The sequence below is a fragment of the Pseudophryne corroboree genome, chromosome 4 (genome assembly GCF_028390025.1).
Source record: "Pseudophryne corroboree isolate aPseCor3 chromosome 4, aPseCor3.hap2, whole genome shotgun sequence".
Lineage (NCBI taxonomy): Eukaryota > Metazoa > Chordata > Amphibia > Anura > Myobatrachidae > Pseudophryne > Pseudophryne corroboree.
Window position 1 is genome coordinate 943,181,677 of NC_086447.1, and position 13,068 is coordinate 943,194,744.

The 13,068-nt window shown below is 43.1% G+C and overlaps 1 long non-coding RNA gene across 1 annotated transcript; it reads left to right on the forward strand.

The window, feature by feature from the left end:
* Window positions 1–4,047: 4,047 nt before the first annotated feature.
* Window positions 4,048–5,419, forward strand: LOC134911915 (uncharacterized). The gene is made up of 3 exons (XR_010176961.1): window positions 4,048–4,127; window positions 4,203–4,415; window positions 5,032–5,419. It is a non-coding gene; the product is annotated as an uncharacterized LOC134911915 (long non-coding RNA).
* The last annotated feature ends 7,649 nt before the right edge of the window (window positions 5,420–13,068 follow it).

Consider the following 13,068-nt stretch of genomic DNA (forward strand, 5'->3'; position numbering starts at 1 on the left):
TGGCACTGCTGCGGGGCATGTCATGTGTAGCTGGCACTACTGTGGGGCATGTCATGTGTAGCTGGTACTGCTGGGCAGCATATCATGTCTATCTGGCACTGCACATTATGTGTATCTGGCACTATACTGGAGGCATTATGTGTATCTGGCACTATACTGGAGACATAATGTGTATCTGGCACTATACTGGAGACATCATGTGTATCTGGCACTATACTGGAGACATTATGTGTATCTGGCACTATACTGGAGACATTATGTGTATCTGGCACTATACTGGAGACATTATGTGTATCTGGCACTATACTGGAGACATTGTGTGTATCTGGCACTATACTGGAGACATAATGTGTATCTGGCACTATACTGGAGACATCATGTGTATCTGGCACTATACTGGAGACATTATGTGTATCTGGCACTATACTGGAGACATTATGTGTATCTGGCACTATACTGGAGACATTATGTGTATCTGGCACTATACTGGAGACATCATGTGTAGCTGGCACTATACTGGAGACATTATGTGTATCTGGCACTATACTGTAGACATTATGTGTATCTGGCACTATACTGGAGACATTATGTGTATCTGGCACAATACTGGAGACATTATGTGTATCTGGCACTATACTGGAGACATTATGTGTAGCTGCCACTATACTGGAGACATTATGTGTATCTGGCACTATACTGGAGACATTATGTGTATCTGGCACTATACTGGAGACATTATGTGTATCTGGCATTATACTGGAGACATAATGTGTATCTGGCAGTATACTGGAGACATTATGTGTATCTGGCACTATACTGGAGACATTATGTGTAACTGGCACTATACTGAAGACATTATGTGTATCTGGCACTATACTGGTGACATGTGTATCTGGCACTATACTGGAGACATTGTGTGTATCTGGCACCATACTGGAGACATTATGTGTATCTGGCACTATACTGGAGACATTATGTGTAGCTGGCACTATACTGTAGACATTCTGTGTATCTGGCACTATACTGAAGACATTATGTGTATCTGGCACTATACTGGAGACATTGTGTGTATCTGGCACTATACTGGAGACATTATGTGTATCTGGCACTATACTGGAGACATTGTGTATCTGGCACTATACTGGAGACATTATGTGTATCTGGCACTATACTGAAGACATTGTGTGTATCTGGCACTATACTGGAGACATTATGTGTATCTGGCACTATACTGGAGACATTATGTGTAGCTGGCACTATACTGGAGACATTCTGTGTATCTGGCACTATACTGAAGACATTAAGTGTATCTGGCACTATATTGGAAACATTGTGTGCATCTGGCACTATACTGGAGACATTATGTGTATCTGGCACTATACTGGAGACATTGTGTATCTGGCACTATACTGGAGACATTATGTGTATCTGGCACTATACTGAAGACATTATGTGTAGCTGGCACTATACTGGAGACATTATGTGTAGCTGGCACTATACTGGAGACATTATGTGTATCTGGCACTATACTGGAGACATTATGTGTATCTGGCACAATACTGTAGACATTGTGTGTATCTGACACTATACTGGATACATTATGTGTATCTGGCACTATACTGAAGACATTATGTATATCTGGCATTATACTGGATACATTATGTGTATCTGGCACTATACTGAAGACATTATGTATATCTGGCACTATACTGGTGAAATGTGTATCTGGCACTATACTGGAGACATTGTGTGTATCTGATACTATACTGGAGACATTATGTGTATCTGGCACTATACTGAAGACATTATGTGTATCTGGCACTATACTGGAGACATTATTTGTATCTGGCACTATACTGGAGACATTATATGTATCTGGCCCTATACTGGAGACATTATATGTATCTGGCCCTATACTGGAGACATTGTGTGTATCTGACACTATACTGGAGACATCATGTGTATCTGGCACTATATTGGAGACATTATGAGTAACTGGCACTATACTGGAGACATTATGTGTATCTGGCACTATACTGGAGACATTATGTGTATCTGGCACTATACTGGAGACATTATGTGTATCTGGCATTATACTGGAGACATAATGTGTATCTGGCAGTATACTGGAGACATTATGTGTATCTGGCACTATACTGGAGACATTGGGGTTTATTTACTAAGATTCGTATATTTCAGAATCATGTTCAAGTTCAATCGCGACTGACATCGACAGTGTAAACTTGCAACTTTTTGAATTGATTACGACTCATTTACTAAGCGTTCGTATTCGTATTTTTTCAATCTTCCGATGTCGATGTCATTCGTGCTTTTCTGCTGTTGATTGCGGCCGCGTTTGCTATTTCGCGGCCGCGTTGGGGGTTTTTTTTTACGACTGCGTCACAAGTCTGTTACGGCAGTGATTTGGAATTTGCTGCCGCGTTTTGACTTCTAAGTTTCGTTTACGTCACGCGGCCGTGATTGGTTGTATTCGTAAAGGAGGAGTGTCTGTGCATGTTACTATAAAAACGCCCCAAACACTCCGCACCTCGTGGGTTTAGCTAGTGGAGAGGAGAGAGGAAGGTGTATTTGGAGTTGGTGAGTTTGGTGGAGTTTTTGGTGGATTTGGAGAGGAGTTTGGTGATTGTTGAGTGCTGTACTGTGTGTGTTAGGAGTCTTGTGAACTTTGTAGTATTGTTTTTTCCCAGTTTGTAAGCTTTTTTGTCCTTGTTTTATTATTTCAGTCTTTTGTCATTGTTTGTGAGTGAGTGAGTGAGTGAGCGTGTGTTGGCTGTGTGGTGTGTAGTAGGAGTAGTGGAGGAGTGTGTTTTGTGTTTTCATTTTTCAGTGTTTTATGTTGTTTGTCATGTCCGACTCAGAGGTCAGTGTGGTGGCGGAGGTTAGTGAGGTGGAGGCTGGTAGTGAGGTGGAGGCTGGTAGTGAGGTGGAGGCTGGTAGTGAGGTGGAGGCTGGTAGTGAGGTGGAGGGGGGTAGTGAGAGGGAGGAGGTTAGTGAGGAGGAGGAGGAGGGGGTGCCTGTTGCTGGATTTTCCAGTGATAGTGATGGTGTTGTGGCTCCGCAGCCACGCACCACTACCAAGACTGGCAGGAATATAAAGTTCAGCTATGCTGAAAACATGGCGTTGGTACGTGAGCTGATGAAGCACCATCGCCAATTGTTTGGTCAGGATGCTGCCAGGGTGTCCTCCCGCAGGAAGTCTGCCCTGTGGGGGCAAGTTATACTTGCTGTAAATAGTGAGGGTGTGGTGAGGCGGACAGAGGACACGTGCCGCAAGCGATTTTACGATATTAAGCGGCGTGTCAAGGCCAAGATGGCCAAAGAGTCCAAATCTGCACGTAGAACCGGAGGTGGGCCACCTTTACGTGTAAGCTATCGGGACTGGGAGGAGCCTGTGCGGGCATTGATTCCTGGCGAGGTGGTGTCTGCTACTCATGTCCGGGATTCGGACCGACCCACGCAGGATGGTAAGTTTGTTTTGTATTATTGTTCTTAAAATGTGTGTTCAATTTCTTTAATGTAATTTTTAAAGTTTTAAGGATGTTTTTTTTTGCAAAAAACAGATTGCATGCCTATGCTCCCTTAAGGTGTGTTTGTTTTTTGAATGTTTTTTTTTGCTCCTTTTTTTTTTTTTTTTTTTTTTTTTTTATAACAAAAACGTGCAGTTTTTTTAAAGGTTTTTTTTTTTTTTTTGGTGCAATTTTTTGCGATAATGCTTGAACATGTGTGTTTGTTTTAAAACCTCAAAATGTATTTGTTTTAAGTAAAAACTTAAAAGCGGGGCAATTTTTAAAACATTAAATTATTTTAAAATTGCCAAGTACTGAATCTCTGCAATATCTGAGTCCAAAATCTTTTAGGTATAAACTTTATTGTGTGCCACATCAAGTACATTTTGATATTCAACTAAAAATCATGAATATAGAAGCTCTTAAGCTTATTTTTTTTTTGGAAACCAAACCAAATAGATGCTTACAGTACATTAATGGTTTTCACTGGTTCATTTGACAAAAAACATGGTAATAATGTTGGGGTCACTTTTTCCACAGTCACACAGACCAGCCGCCCAGACAGGCCTCAGACCAGTCAGGATGATGGTGGTATTGCAGGTAAGTCTTCACTGTAGTCACATATTCTGAAAACACATAGAAGTACAAAATAATAATGCTAAATTTTGCACCTAGGTTCTGCTTCTGGAAGCCGACCTCCTGTAAGGCGCCCATCACAGGGCTTGGGACACTTACCCAGGAGGCCAACTAAGACACGGCGTCTTGGCTCTGATTCTGCACCTCCATCATCCCCACCCAGGCGAAGACTATCGGCAGTGTCACCCCAGCCACCACTGGCACTATTGGCGAGTTCGCAGAGTGATGAGCCCAGATCACCTCAGTTATCTGGTGAGTAAAAACATAAATTAAACACATAAGCAATAATATACACAGTACACTTAAGATGTTGTTAGTTGGTTTGGAGTTTACATGTTTTCCTCAACAAGCAATGTGATGTCACGTCTTCAATTGCTCAAGGTGCTTTATTAAAAATAGATAAGGTCTTAGTGGATGGTCTAGACAACCTATTTGTATGAAAAGAACAGATTTGAGTATACATTAAGCACACACACGTTCACATTTTTCAAAAATATGAAGACAAATAAATTTTGGGCCCAAAAAAAAAACCTATTACAGTGTTCACACATCGCCCCTGTCCAGTATGTAGATGGCTTACTTGCTCAGCTCCTCTGGACTATACAGGTAAGTAGTCTATATCGTGGTGAGGGGAGGGAATCTAACAGTGTAATGTTGTGGAGGGAAGTTAGTTAGGTGAGGAATATGCTAATTTGCCAATGTTTGCGCCTGTGTTGTTTTTTTTATCAAAAAATGTTAACAATTTTTTAAGTTGCAAAAAACAAGAGCTACTAATGCAAAAATGTAGTTTTAGGAATGTAATAATGTGTTGCATTAGCCTTGACAAATTCTAAAAATTACAACATTGCATGTTGCCTACCCCATACAGAGCACAACCTGATGTCCGCCGAGGACCAGCAGGGACCAGAACAACAGCCATCCTTCACACTGCAATTAACAGCTGTGGATCCAAGCATGCCAATCCAGTTGCAGGATATACCCCAACCATCCAGCAGTCCACAACTGCCACAAGCTCCGCCCCCAAGCCAAATTCCGGACGATTTTTGGGCAAGTTGGACAAGCCAACAGGCCCAAAGCAATGCCACCCTGACCCAACATACACAACACCTTGCCAGTCTGCCCCATCATCTACCGCGTATTAGTCGCAACTCGGGCAGACTAATAGTACAAGTAGGGAGAATGGCTACCTCTATGGAGCAAATTAGGGCAGAAAACAGCCAAATGAATGCTAATTTATCCCGCATTATAGATGAACAACAGCGACATCAGCAGGCACTAGTTCAGATAATTCAACACAATCAAGTGGTGAATGAGGCCTTATCCAGGATTGTAGCCAGCCACACTGCTACAAACACTCAGCTGATTGCCAGTTTAAATAATCTGAGCAGCAATATTGCTATGATGGGTGCTCAGCAAGTTACCTCCAGCTCGGGAACCACGACCCCTGTTCAAACGCCAGTAACCTCCCCTGTCCGGCGTTCATCAAGAGCACGTGCCAGTGAGCCAGCACCCAGCACACACAAAAGAAAAAAATAACATAAAACTTTTTGTGCAAATAAATAAAAGAATTTGTTAAAAAAACACATTCCTGTGTCCGTCTCCAAAATTTAAGAAGCTGGTCTGTATGTATGTAGTTATGTTTTTCAAGGGTAATGACTGTAAATGTTTTGTTAGCATCAACTAAGCACAATGGACACACCACTATAAACAACAAACAGTAAGTAACAGAACACACAATAGAAAGTAGAGCAAAGTGTTTAGTGAAGGATAATTACAGCATAATAAAACTTACCTGTAAAATATCGCAGGATCACTTCTTGACGTACCTGCCTCCCTACAATTGTACTCACACTGTCACCAGATGTATCTAACTCCTCTGCTTGCTGACTGCTTTCTCCCTCACCATGTGCCAGATGTTGACTTATACACAGATTATGGAGAAAACAGCAGCAGAACACAATTCGAGTCACCTTTGAGGGACTATACAACAAAAGGCCACCAGATTTATCAAGACACCGAAAACGTGACTTCAGCACCCCAAAACATCTTTCTATCACATTCCGCGTAGCCTTATGTGCATGATTATAACTGTGTTCAGCAGGAGAATCAGGTAGGGACAATGGAGTAAGGAGCCAAGAGTAGCAGCCGTAACCCCCATCACCTGAAAAACATATATAGTCAACATTAGGACATATGTTAGATTATTCTCTCACCTCCTCCAAAATCTAGGCTGTGGTTAAAAGACATACACACATAACATTTTCAACATACCCAACAGCCAGCCATCAGGCATTTGTCCCTCCTCAAATTTATCGAAGAGCGATGACTGACTGAGGATGAAGGAGTCATGGCAGGCACCAGGGTAACCTGCAACAACACTCATAATTTTTAAGTTTGCATCACAGACCACCTGGACATTAGTTGATTGATCCATATGCCTATTAGTATATATATACTGGCGGCCCTTAGGTGATCTCAGCTGAACGTGTGTGCAATCTATGGCCCCCAGCACATTGGGCATGCCAGCAAGCTCATAGAAAGCTACCCTGACAGCACTCCACTCCGACTCCTCAGTAGGGAAGCAGATTGAGGCTTTAATGTGTGGCTCCAACACATCCAAAACCTGAGTGGACATTAAATAAGCTAAGGTGAGTGTCATGTTAGGTATTCTCTACAATACTGTGGTGTTTCAACTTACACAAGCAACACTTAGCCATAACCGCATATGTATTTTTAGACTCACCTGCATCAAAGATTTTGAAAAGGTGGGCTGTGAGATCCCAATGACGTCGCCTGCCACAGCCTGGAAGCTCCCAGTAGCCATAAAGTGTAACACAGCCAGGAGTTTGTGTAGGCCTGAGACAGAGCGAGAGCGTGCTGTCTCAGGGTCTATGCCCAGTTTGACAAGGTCATACAGGTGAAAAATGTTGTTTCTATTTAGGCGGAACATCTGTATGACCCTATCATCGGACAATGCATTTAGGTTTAAACGACCTCTAAAAAAATGAGGCTGGCGCAGCCTCCGCGGTACCTGGACAACCTGTTGGCCATGTTCACTTACCTGGTCCTGATTCCTGGAATTCTCATGGAGCAGTCTAACGTATCCCACAGCCAACAAAAATCCATTGCCACACACCACAGCCGCCATTTCAGAGTGAGAGAAGTTCAGAATGTGCCTGAAACACTTTTATAGGGCCAAAAAAACAGGTGTGAGTAATGGATAATTCAGTTCACATGTAAACGCGGTTTTCAAAGGCTGGCGCGTTTTTTTTTAGGAAAAAAATGCGAATCGTAATTTTTCGCGGCCGCGAAACCATTTTCGCGGCAGCAAATACAATTACGAATGGTTAGTAAATGACCGAGATTCACATCTAAACAGGCGTAATTTGACCGATGGTGTATTCATTCGTAATTTTTCACTTGGACAAGAAAAAAAATACGAATGGCCTCATCACTGCCGTGATTACTGTTTAGTAAATGACCGAGATGCCACTTAGAACAAAAAACGCCATCACGGTCAAAATCGGGAGCTTAGTAAATATACCCCATTGTGTGTATCTGGCACTATACTGGAGACATTATGTGTATCTGGCACTATAATGGAGACATTGTGTATCTGGCACTATACTGGAGACATTATGTGTATCTGGCACTATACTGAAGACATTATGTGTAGCTGGCACTATACTGGAGACATGATGTGTATCTGACACTATACTGGAGACATTATGTGTATCTGGCACTATACTGAAGACATTATGTGTAGCTGGCACTATACTGGAGACATGATGTGTATCTGGCACTATACTGGAGACATTATGTGTATCTGGCACTATACTGGAGACATTGTGTGTATCTGGCACTATACTGGAGACATGTGTATCTGGCACTATACTGGAGACATTATGTGTAGCTGGCACTATACTGGAGACATTCTGTGTATCTGGCACTATATTGAAGACATTATGTGTATCTGGCACTATACTGGAAACATTGTGTATCTGGCACTATACTGGAGACATTATGTGTATCTGGCACTATACTGAAGACATTATGTGTATCTGGCACTATACTGGAGACATTATGTGTATCTGGCACTATACTGTAGACATTGTGTGTATCTGACACTATACTGGATACATTATGTGTATCTAGCACTATACTGAAGACATTATGTATATCTGGCATTATACTGGATACATTATGTGTATCTGGTACTATACTGAAGACATTATGTATATCTGGCACTATACTGGTGACATGTGTATCTGGCACTATACTGGAGACATTGTGTGTATCTGATACTATACTGGAGACATTATGTGTATCTGGCACTATACTGGAGACATTATGTATATCTGGCACTATACTGGAGACATTATGTGTATCTGGCACTATACTGGAGACATTATGTGTATCTGGCACTATACTGGAGACATTATATGTATCTGGGCCTATACTGGAGACATTGTGTGTATCTGACACTATACTGGAGACATCATGTGTATCTGGCACTATTCTGGAGACATTATGAGTAACTGGCTCTATACTGGAGACATTATGTGTATCTGGCACTATACTGGAGACATTGTGTGTAGCTGGCACTATTCTGGAGACATTATGTGTAACTGGCACTATACTGGAGACATTGTGTGTTAATGGCACTATACTGAAGACATTATGTGTATCTGGCACTATACTGGTGACATGTGTATCTGGCACTATACTGGAGACATTGTGTGTATCAGGCACTATACTGGAGACATTATGTGTATCTGGCACTATACTGGAGACATTGTGTGTATCTGGCACTATACTGGAGACATTATGTGTATCTTGCACTATACTGGAGACATTATGTGTATCTGGCACTATACTGGAGACATTATGTGTATCTTGCACTATACTGGAGACATTATGTGTATCTGTCACTATACTGGTGACATGTGTATCTGGCACTATACTGGAGACATTATGTGTATCTGCCACTAAACGGGAGACATTATGTGTATCTGGCACTATACTGGAGACATTATGTATATCTGGCAATATACTGGTGACATGTGTATCTGGCACTGTATTGGAGACATTATGTGTATCTGGCACTATACTGGAGACATTATGTGTATCTGGCACTATGCTGGAGACATTATGTGTATCTGGCACTATAATGAAGACATTATGTATATCTGGCACTATACTGGAGACATGTGTATCTGGCACTATACTGGAGACATTATGTGTAACTGGCACTATACTGGAGACATTATGTGTATCTGGCACTAAACTTGAGACATTGTGTGTATCTGATACTATACTGGAGACATTATGTGTATCTGGCACTATACTAGAGACATTATGTGTATCTGGAACTATACTGGAGACATTGTGTGTAGCTGGCACTATACTGGAGACATTATGTGTAACTGGCACTATACTGGAGACATTATGTGTATCTGGCACTATACTGGAGACATTGTGTGTAGCTGGCTCTATACTGGTGACATTCTGTGTATCTGGCACTTTACTGAAGACATTATGTATATCTGGCACTATACTGGAGACATGTGTATCTGGCACTATACTGGAGACATTATGTGTAACTGGCACTATACTGGAGACATTATGTGTATCTGATACTATACAGGAGACATTATTTGTATCTGGCACTATACTGGAGACATTATGTGTATCTGGAACTATACTGGAGACATTGTGTGTAGCTGGCACTATACTGGAGACATTATGTGTAACTGGCACTATAATGGAGACATTATGTGTATGTGGCACTATACTGGAGACATTATGTGTATCTGGCACTATACTGGAGACATTGTGTGTATCTGGCACTATACTGGAGACATTATGTGTATGTGGCACTATACTGGAGACATTATGTGTATCTGGCACTATACTGGAGACATTATGTGTATCTGGAACTATACTGGAGACATTGTGTGTAGCTGGCACTATACTGGAGACATTATGTGTAACTGGCACTATACTGGAGACATTATGTGTATCTGGCACTATACTGGAGACATTGGGGTATATTTACTAAGATTCGTAATTTCCGAAAATAGGTCAAAGTTCAATCACGAATGACATCGACAGTGTAAAACTGCAACTTTTTGAATTGATTACGATGGATTTACTAAGCTGTCGTATTCGTATTTTTCTTTGCTTCCGATGTCGATGTCATTCGTTTTTTTTTACCTATTTTTACGGCAGTGATTAGCAAAACACTGCCGTTTTTTTTTACAATCAATCTCGGCCGGATCTGTGTGATCCGTGCTGGGGTTCTTATTTTTTTTTTTTTTAATTAAACAATGTAAAATCCCCCAAAAAAATGCGTGGGGTCCCCCCTCCTAAGCATAACCAGCCTCGGGCTCTTTGAGCCGATCCTGGTTGCAGAAATATGGGGAAAAAATTGACAGGGGTTCCCCCATATTTAAGCAACCAGCATCGGGCTCTGCGCCTGGTCCTGGATCCAAAAATACGGGGGACAAAAAGAGTAGGGGTCCCCCGTATTTTTAAAACCAGCACCGGGCTCCACTAGCTGGACAGATAATGCCACAGCCGGGGGTCACTTTTATATAGTGCCCTGCGGCCGTGGCATCAAAAATCCAACTAGTCACCCCTGGCCGGGGTACCCTGGGGGAGTGGGGACCCCTTCAATCAAGGGGTCCCCCCCCCCCAGCCACCCAAGGGCCAGGGGTGAAGCCCGAGGCTGTCCCCCCCCCCATCCAATGGGCTGCGGATGGGGAGGCTGATAGCCATTTGTGATAATGAAAAGATATTGTTTTTAGTAGCAGTACTACAAGTCCCAGCAAGCCTCCCCCGCATGCTGGTACTTGGAGAACCACAAGTACCAGCATGCGGCGGAAAAACGGGCCCGCTGGTACCTGTAGTACTACCACTAAAAAAATACCCCAAAAAACACAAGACACACACACCGTGAAAGTATAATTTTATTACATACATACACACATACATACATACTTACCTTATGTTCTCACGCAGGTCGGTCCTCTTCTCCAGTAGAATCCAAGGGCTACCTGTTGAAGAAATTCTACTCACCAGATCCATGGGTCCAGGCTCCTCGGCAAATCCAGGGTTAATCCACGTACTTGAATAAATAAAAAAAAACGGTGTCCCGACCACGAACTGAAAGGGGACCCATGTTTGCACATGGGTCACCTTCCCACGAATGCCAGAAACCCACTTTGACTTCTGTCTAAGTGGGTTTCTTCAGCCAATCAGGGAGTGCCACGTTGTAGCACTCTCCTGATCAGCTGTGTGCTGCTGTCCTCACTGACAGGCAGCACGCGGCAGTGTTACAATGTAGCGCCTATGCGCTCCATTGTAACCAATGATGGGAACTTTCTGCCCTGCGGTTGACCTAAAGTGACGTCACCGCTGAGCAGAAAGTTCCCAGCATTGGTTACAATGGAGCGCATAGGCGCTACATTGTAACACTGCCGTGTGCTGCCTGTCAGTGAGGACAGCAGCACACAGCTGATCAGGAGAGTGCTACAACGTGGCACTCCCTGATTGGCTGAAGAAACCCACTTAGCCAGAAGTCAAAGTGGGTTTCTGGCATTCGTGGGAAGGTGACCCATGTGCAAACATGGGTCCCCTTTCAGTTCGTGGTCGGGACACCGTTTTTTTTTATTTATTCAAGTACGTGGATTAACCCTGGATTTCCCGAGGAGCCTGGACCCATGGATCTGGTGAGTAGAATTTCTTCAACAGGTAGCCCTTGGATTCTACTGGAGAAGAGGACCGACCTGCGTGAGAACATAAGGTAAGTATGTATGTATGTGTGTATGTATGTAATAAAATTATACTTTCACGGTGTGTGTGTCTTGTGTTTTTTTGGGTATTTTTTTAGTGGTAGTACTACAGGTACCAGCGGGCCCGTTTTTCCGCCGCATGCTGGTACTTGTGGTTCTCCAAGTACCAGCATGCGGGGGAGGCTTGCTGGGACTTGTAGTACTGCTACTAAAAACAATATCTTTTATTTTACAACAAAGGCTATCAGCCCTCCCATCCGCAGCCCATTGGATGGGGGGGGACAGCCTCGGGCTTCACCCCTGGCCCTTGGGTGGCTGGGGGGGGGACCCCTTGATTGAAGGGGTTCCCACTCCCCCAGGGTACCCCGGCCAGGGGTGACTAGTTGGATTTTTGATGCCACGGCCGCAGGGCGCTGTATAAAAGTGACCCCCGGCTGTGGCATTATCTGTCCAGCTAGTGGAGCCCGGTGCTGGTTTTAAAAATACGGGGGACCCCTACTCTTTTTGACCCCCGTATTTTTGGGACCAGGACCAGGCGCAGAGCCCGATGCTGGTTGCTTAAATATGGGGGAACCCCTGTCATTTTTTTCCCCATATTTCTGCAACCAGGATCGGCTCAAAGAGCCCGAGGCTGGTTATGCTTAGGAGGGGGGACCCCACGCAATTTTTTTGGCAAAAATAAGCACTTTCCCACCCCTTCCCACTGATATACATGCACGGATCTCATGGATCCCTGCATGCATCTCAAATCACGGGAAAAAAAAGCAGGTCTGTTTTTTTTTAGGACTTTTTTACGAGTTGTAATTTTTCACGGCAGTGTTTTGTGTTTTTTTGCTTTGCACTTCTTAGTAAATGACCGAGATTCATATCTAAACAGGCGTAATTTGACCGATGGTGTATTCATTCGTAATTAATTACCTGAACTAGCAAAAAATTACGAATGCCCTCATCACTGCCGTGATTAGTGTTTAGTAAATGACCGAGATTAACCGAGATGACACTTTGAAGAAAAAACGGCATCTCGGTCAAAATCGGGAGCTTAGTAAATATACCCCATTGTGTGTAGCTGGCACTATACTGGTGACATTCTGTGTATATGGCACTATACT